This window comes from Dipodomys ordii, unplaced genomic scaffold (assembly GCF_000151885.1).
Source record: "Dipodomys ordii isolate 6190 unplaced genomic scaffold, Dord_2.0 Scaffold91, whole genome shotgun sequence".
Lineage (NCBI taxonomy): Eukaryota > Metazoa > Chordata > Mammalia > Rodentia > Heteromyidae > Dipodomys > Dipodomys ordii.
Window position 1 is genome coordinate 676,590 of NW_012267307.1, and position 8,869 is coordinate 685,458.

The 8,869-nt window shown below is 34.8% G+C and overlaps 1 pseudogene; it reads left to right on the top strand.

The window, feature by feature from the left end:
• Positions 1 to 483: 483 nt before the first annotated feature.
• The window catches only part of LOC105992985, a 12,309-nt pseudogene continuing 3,923 nt past the window's right edge, over positions 484 to 8,869 (top strand).

The following is an 8,869-nucleotide window of genomic DNA, read 5'->3' on the forward strand; positions in this document are numbered from 1 at the left end:
AATACTCAGATCTAACTCTTCAATGGAATAGAAAGGAAAATGGAATTATCAAAAACATTCAATGAAGCTAGAATTAGACTCCTCCTCAAATCACATATAGGGACTCATCAAAGAAAGAGAACTATGAACCAAGCATTTTGATAAGCATTGATGCAAAAGTTTTTAACAAAATTCTCACCAACCAATTTCAGCAACTATCAAAAATTCATATGCTATGATCAAACAGTATGCATCTTAGGATACAATTGGATTCAATATACTTGTCAATAAACATAATGCACACCACCAGCAGAAGCAGGGATAAGAACCACGTGATCATCTATAGGGATGTAGAAATAGCTTTTAACAAGCTCAAATAGCACTTTATGATTAAAATGTCTGAGAACCTAGGAACGCATGGAACATTCCTCAATATTAAACTGAGTATGTATGTGACTGAAATAATCAGGATCTACCTAAGGGTGGAAGCATGAAGACATTAACATGAGGAATGAGAAAAGGATGTCCACTCTCTCTATTATTCTTCAAAATAGTAGTGGACTTTCTAGAAGGGCTATAGGTAAGAGAAAAACATAAAGGGAATTTAAATAGAGAAGAAGTAAAACTATCACTTTTCACAGATGAAATGATCCTGTATTTAAAGGACCCTATAGCTTCCTACCTCAAGTTAGTAAAGGTGATGCTAACCTTCAGCAATGTAGCAGGGTATAAAACCCACAAGAATCAGTACTTTTTCTGTGTTACCAACAATGGGAAGACACAGGCTGAAATCCAAAAATCCACCTCATATGGATTAGCCTCAAAATCAAATCAAATCTAAACAAAACAAAACAACAACAATAAAAGTAGGAATTCATTTAACTAAAAATGTGAAGGACCTCTACTGTGAAAACATTAAAACTCCAAAAAAGGAAATTGAAGGACATTCAAGGAAATGGAAAGTCTTTCAATGCTCCTTGTTGGAAGAATTAACATTGTGAAAACTGCAACACTGCCCCCAAACAATTGACAATGCAATACCTATCAAAATCCCAACAATATTCTTCAATGCAGTAGAGAAAGCAATCCAAATTTAATATGGAATTACAAAATTACAGTTGAAAAAAAAGCCTTAGAAAGGAACTCATGGGCCTATTGTCATCTTACACACACACACACACACACACACACACACACACACACACACAGCACACACAATGGAATTCTATTCACCCATCAGAAAGGATGACTTTTCACCAGTCTTAAGGAAAATGAAAGGCTTGGGAAAATTACAAAGATAAAGGAATGAAGACTCAGAGCAATATAGGTTTCTTAGATTCATTCATTTATGGTAGCTAGAAGGTGCCAACAAATGTAAAAGTAAACAAGACAGATTCTACTTCATCCCACTTAGAATGGCCACTATCAGGAAAACTAAAAATAGCAAATGCTGGCGTGGATGTAGCCAAATGGGAACTCTATTACACTGTTGGTGGGGAATTAAACTTTTTAACCTATTTGGAATGCAGTACAGAGTTTCTTCAAAAGACTCAACGTAGATCTCTCTTTTGACCCATTAATTCCTCTCATGGGCAGTAATCCAATAAATAACAACCAACCTCACATTAAAGCTACCAGCATAACCATGTTCAGGGCCCAGGCTCAGAGTTCAAGGACGGGAAGCAAAGTTACCACTGCTGGTATTTGTTTCCACACATATGAAACTTTTGACATAAGATACCAAAACATCCTATTTGCAGCAGCTAGGATAGGACTTAACTGTAGTGGATGATAAAATGGCTTTGTTGAATGTTAGGAAAAGATGTAGGCAGTCCAAGAAAAGGAAGATTTGTTTTTATTGTTGTTGGTCCAGGGGCTTAAAGTCTGGGCTTGGGCACTGTTCCTGAGCTCTTCAACTAAAGGTGAGGGCTGTACCTATTGAACCTCAGTGCCACTTCTGGTTTTTTGGTTGTTTAATGGAGATAAGAGTCTCAGGGACTTTCTTGCCCAGGCTGGCTTTCAACAGCAGTCCTCAGATCTCAGTTTCCTGAGTAGCTTGGATTACAGCTGTGATCCACTGTCATCAGGCTAAAAACGGGGTGGGGGTTAGTAAAAGAAAACTCATCTCTTCACCAGTGTCTAAACCTCAGTTATCACTATTAAAACACTTCATCCTCAACTCATTTCATCAGACATTTGTAAATTTTCTCTTTCTCTTTATGTAGGAATACTGCAGTCAATATCAACTCAGTTGTGAGACTGGATCAATTGTATGGTAATTTCTATCACCTAAATCAAGAACACTTACATCAAAACAAATGAAACCATCGTTTGGAATAATTGTTTTCTCTTTTTATTACAAATCTGTGCTTGATTACTTCATTGGACCTCCTAACAGACTGATTACTTTTTCTTTCTCTTTAGCAATTGGCCTTCTTCCACATGTGGTCAAATATTTAAGAATTCAAAGAGTTCCATTGAAATTTCATTAAGCTGACCTCTAAGAAAATATGCATTTCTGGAATTTGGTCTGCTGTCTTGTCCGTACACACACAGGCATTCTATGATTCATTTGTTCTACAAGGAATTCTACTTTCTAATCTTTGTGTGACCAATTTTAGTCTCTCTAATCAGTCTTTCTGACCCCCTCTTGGGACTCTCATTTCAGTCTGCCTCATAAGAAATATATTAGTTATCAGCTAAATGACTTTCAGCTTCTGTTTTTGCCTGATTTAATGTAGGCTGTGATAGCAGCCCTGACTGGCTGTGCTCACTGAAGTTTTTTGTTTGTTTGTTTTGTTTTGTTTTTAGAGGTCTGGGATTACTATTCAGTGTATTAGCTTCTCTGGGCCCCAATGATCCCTGGCCTACAGTCAATATGTTATTCTCCTAAAGATAAAAAAAACAGCTGGCTAAATTCCTGTTTTATTTGTCTCAAAATGAGGCAATCTGGCATCCTTGCAAATCCATGAATAATCCTCTGTAACCACTTGCAGAAATAGTCTATCAAGATGGCTTTTCAAGGTTGACTGTGAAAAATGTTCATTTCCAACTTACCACCATAAAACTGATCACATCCCTGGGAGGAGCATTTTGGAAGGAATGTTCCCCTTCCTTCCTTTTCTTATGATAGATCAAACCATAATATTCTGCAATTGTGGTCAGCCTGGAGCACATTTTCCCAATAATATTCTGTAGTGTAAAAGAGGATCAACTATCAAAATAAAGGTGAAAATTCTTGTCTACTAAGACTGATTCATATCTGTTGCTTTTATCTGTTGTTATTTTCATTACTTCAAGCACATGGATAATTTATATTGGGATTAGACAAATTGCTAAGGATTAATGGAATAAACATTCAGTTTACTTTCATATATCCAACAAATACACTTAACCCCTTATGGAAAATTAAATCCAACTGTAGAAACAATGTCAGGAATATAAAATAAGCCTCAATATGTATAATCTGGCACACATAACCCATCATCTACTCAGAAATTCAGTCTCCATAAATGTTTATTTTGTATAACAATAAAAATTTAATTAATGAATATGACTTTTAAGTATCATCTGAAATACTCCTCATGTATATAATTTAATAGATATCACCTAGACACGTATTTAACATCCATGTAGAAATCAAATTTCCACCATTTAAGCTAGATGAGAGGAGTCATACTCTCGTGTACTGTGTGGTGTGAATTTTACCACAGTGCTGAACCCTTCCACCTAAAACCAAGTGTCATGTGCAATAATCTATTATTTGACGTTAAGATGAGTGCTAAGTGTAGGATACACTTGAACTACTACATTAATTCACAGAAATGAAATAATAATATATATTTTTTAAGTTCCAATGCTTCACAATTTTACAATTCATGAAATATATCATTAAAGTTAGCTTCACTTTCTTCTTTTCTATAGCTGCTGAAATTAAAATTATATATTAAGCATTCAATATTAAGAAATCAATAATGAGTAACCTATTATTAAAATGATATACTATTAAACTGTGATTTGAAGTATAGATCTAACAAATTGTGATGCAAAAACATTTATTAGAATTATGGGTAATATTTTTAAAACTTACCAGCTTCTTTTTTGTTTCCTAGTTGTGTCATTTGTTTCTCTTCGTCCAAGTCATCTCTCCACCGTAATTGTTTAGTTTTCTATTTTATTGGTTTGCTGATTTTGCATTTTGTTTTCCCTTTTTAGTGATTGACATGAGACTGAAAATCTGTATGCCAGTTTTTTACTTCCTATGATGAAGTAAAATTCCTGTTCTCCACAGCTGTTGTAGTCTTCTTTGTATAGTACAGTATTTCCCCCACTCCCATCTCCCGTATTGCTGCTCTCGAATATTTTATTTTTTATTTATATTTTATTGTCAAGGTAATTTAAAGTAGGGTTATACTTGTGTAAGTATGATAATAGATTTATTTCTTTTCTAACTTGTTACCCCATCCCCCATTTTTTCCCTCTTCCCTCCCAATGCCCACACCAAGATCATTTCCTACATATTTTCTTGTGAGTATTGCTGTTACGTAGGTTCCCCCTTTTTCCTTTGTCTCACCATTTTGTTTTTTCCCTTTCCCTTGCCTAGTTCAGCTCAACATATTTACACTACTCAGGGTATCAAAATCAAATATAGTGTCTGTCATAAATGGGAAAAAACAAAAAGTTAAAAAGAAATCACATAGTACATTAGAACAACAACAACGAAGAACATGTGTTAGAGTTCATTTCACTTGGAATCACCTTTTATGGTCATATGTACATAGCAATTGAGCTATTCTGCTCATCTACTAAGATTATCCTTGATGTACATAATCATGATCCCCTATTACCCAGTAATCCCACATCTGGGCATTTACCCAAGTGATCACAAACAAGGCCACACTAAATCTACCAGCACACTTATGTTTATCACCGTATTATTTACCACAGCTAAGATATGGAATCAATCCACATGCTCCTCAGTAGATGAATGGATTAAAAAAATGTTACACACACACAAACATACACATATACATACACATCGAATACTATGCTTCCATCATAAAGAATGATACCAACTCATTTGTAGGGAAATAGGAGATCGTCGAAAAAAATCACATCAAGTGAAGCCAGACTTAAAGAAACATAGGTCCCATGGCTTCCCTGATTAGTAATGATTAGTTTATATCAAGGATAATTTCATGTACATTAATTTGGCATTTTGTTCCTTGTTGAACATAAAGCATTATTGCTATATTGTTTGTTATTATTTCCGCAAACAGGCAAGTATATGTAAAGAATTACGTTAATCTCATCCATTACTGAAGGAAGAACACCTAAAAGAGAAACCATTACAAGGAAGACCAACTCCTACATATTTAGCTTCATTCCTATGTAAGGCCAGTGTTGTCCCCTGTATCCTCACGTTATACATTACAACTCTATACTTGGTCATCCTGTATATCTACTATCATCTATATTGTGACCTAAATGCCCCAGCAATTCCAGTTGCTTTACTTTTTGAAAAATTTCTCTGTTGCTTAGGTTGGTGTGTGTGTGTGTGTGTGTGTGTGTGTGTGTGTGTGTGTGGTTTTACAAAGATCAGAAAGCAACATTTTGCTTCATTTAGAATACATCTTTTAGGTCATTGTAAGTTGTGGCTAATGGGAGAAATCTCTTGCTCTTTTAAGGATGAAACAGAAAATTATATTTGTGCATGTGCCACACTTGGTTTATTAGTCTGTAGTTGAACACATAACTTTGATTTATATTTTGCCTGTTGTGAATAATGTGAATAACAGTGAACTACAGATATATTTACGAGTTACCCAGGGAGAACTAATCATATGATTGGTGGGTCAGATGATATTTCAACTTTGCATTTCTTTAGAAAACTGCATACTACTTTCTACAATGAAAATACTAACCAAGAGTGTAGAAATTTTCCTTTTTTCCATACTCTCACCAACATTATTACCTTTTAAGTTCTTTTTAAAGGGCATGTTTTTACTATGTGCAGTACCCCAGGCTGGCCATAAGCTTAAATCCTCTTACTCCAACTTCCCAAATGCTTGGAATTACAAGCCTTTACCACCACACCAAGTTCCTTCGAATATTTTTAAGAGTTATAATAGTTATGTAGTAGTATCATAGTAATTTTGAAGTGCTTCTCTAATGACTTCTGTTCACACAGCATTAAGCCAGCATAGAATTGATATTAAACACAACTTTATAAAGCCACTGGTGATTTTCAGAGCATATTGGAAAACATGTCTATTCAGAGCTTTTGTCAATTTTTAATCAAGTTCCTTGTTAATCTCATCTTTAATCTCTCTATACAAAATCAATAATACATTCCAGGTAGTAGAAAGGAAAAAATTGAGCAACACCTAACATTTTTCAATTTTCAATAACATGATATTGCTTAAATCATTTTTGCTTATGCTTGAGACTATATAACTCAATTCAGTGAAGCCTTTTACAAGGCTATATGTATTTAGTTTATTTTACTCTGATTGCTTTTTCCAAAGCCTGTGTGTCTAATTTTCCTTGGTTTCTTTCAGTCTCATGTAGTTCAGATTTCAAACTGAAGAATAAATTGAAAGAAGCAACCAAAAAAGTACAGTTCCTCTCATCTGATGATGCCTCTACAAGAATGAGGAAAGAGTTCATCCTGCTAAGGACCTATGATAGGATATCAAAAAGAGAATTCATTCTTCTAGGTCTTCCCTTTCTTTGCAATTTAACTTATATGATGAAAAACACAATATACTGCTTAGTTACTTTTAGGCTTTATCAGTTTTGAACATTTTCATATGGACCTCAGCTCAGTCTACAATTCCTTCATTATTCTGACCCTGATAGTTTAGTACTATCAAGACATAAGATAAGCAGTTTGATTTACTGCATGAAAAGTTATCCACCTGGCTTCCTTGGAAGTCAATAGATAACATTACTTCTGGTGGCTTACTACATGTAATGATTTATGTAATACATATCACATTCTGTTTGGTATTTAAAAAAAACTGCTGGCTAAACTCAAAGTTCATTCGTAGTTTATGTTAAGTATTTCACAAGTTTTATGTCTCTTAGTTCTTAAGAAAACATTTGCTATGATGCTAATGTTATTACCATTTTAGAGATAAGAAAAATTGTAATTAAAGGCACTAAGTGCAAGGCCCAAAGACACACAGTGAGGAAGGAAATGAGTCAAAGTTTCCAAAAGCCTTGCAGCAATACAAAAATGGTAGGTGAAATCTCTCCATTCTCTTACACTCTCAATTCAATATTCATATTGTCCAATAAATAATAGCATAGCAATTATTGCCCATAGTAATTGTTTTCTGTCACATTTTGTCTTCAACACAGATTGTGTTGGTGACATTGGGTTATCATGCACAGAGCTGAGCTTATAAATTGAGGTCCAAAGAGAGGCAAATTTCTTCTGTCCCACAGTTCCAGTATCCTTTAAAAAAAGTACTAAAACTTTTAAATACCATCACTTACTTTCTTCTAAGAATCCCAACATGAAATAAATTCACATATAATCACTCCAAAATGCTTTAAAAGTAGGAAATGATAAAACAGACCCCCTGAAGTAAATTTTCTTCTACTTTTAAAATTATTCTGAAAGCCTTGTGATGGTTGGTCACACCTGTAATCCTGTTTACTCTGAATATCTACTCAGGACCCTGAGAATTATGGATAAGAGTTGGAAGCCAATCAGGGCAAAAATCCTAAGATTATTTTTCAAAAATTTAAATAAACTAGCAAAGGTCCGGGAATGGAGATGTAGCTCATATAGTAGCTCACCAATCTAGAGAGGAAAGGCCTAGAAAGACCATGAAGCCCTGAGTTAAAACTCTGAGCACACCAACATGCAGGCATGCACACACACACACACACACACACACACACACACACACACACACTCAAAATATCTTTGGGGCAGTCTTTTCCATTAGTTTCTTTGTGTGTGTATGTGTGTGTGTGTGTGTGTGTATTTTAATTATGAAAATACTGTACAGAGGTTACAATACTGTAACCTCTGTACAGAGGGGTTACAATTACATGTGCAAGATTATGAGTACATTTCTTATCAAGTATTGTAGCTTCCTCCTTTGTTTCCCCTTCCCATCCCTTTCCAGCCTCCCCCCGCCCCCCATCCAATCCTCCCCCCATTAATTTCTTTGTTAACGATATTTTATGGGTAAAATAGGCAAAATAAACTCTTCCATCTCAGAACATTTTTTAATGTTTTTTATTGTAAAAATACTGTATAGCGGGGTTAAAGTTACATGAGCAAGGTTATGAGTGAATTTCTTATCAAGCACTCTTACCTCCTCCTTTGTTTTTCCCCCACCATCCCTTCCCCTCCACCTCCACAAGTACACGTCTCATCCCCACACCCCCACACCCCCCAACATATTGTCTTGTGCATCTCATTGTTACAATGGCTCAACTTTTATATCTATTTAAGCATTTTGATTTTTCCCTTTCCTTTCCCAAATTAGAGAAGTGTATATACATGATGTAGGTGCACCAACAACAAATCCAGTGAAAACAGGGGTTATACTGTGGGGGAGGACCATATAAAAAAAAACAAAAAAAATCACATCGTACATTATAAATATGTTAGAAACAATAGTAAGAAAGAATAAAAAAACACTTCTGTCCTTATCTTAGGGTTCATTTAGCTTAACATCATCTTATCTAATAATATGCATATAGCTTTTGATCTTTTTTGCTTATCCCAGTTTTCTGCTTATATTATTTATTGCAAGTAAGGGATACCTTGGGACATATGTTTCTTTGGACTTGGCTTACATCAGTTAATATAATTTTTTCCAAGTCTTTCCATTCCCTAACAAATTGGGCGATGCCATTCTTTCTG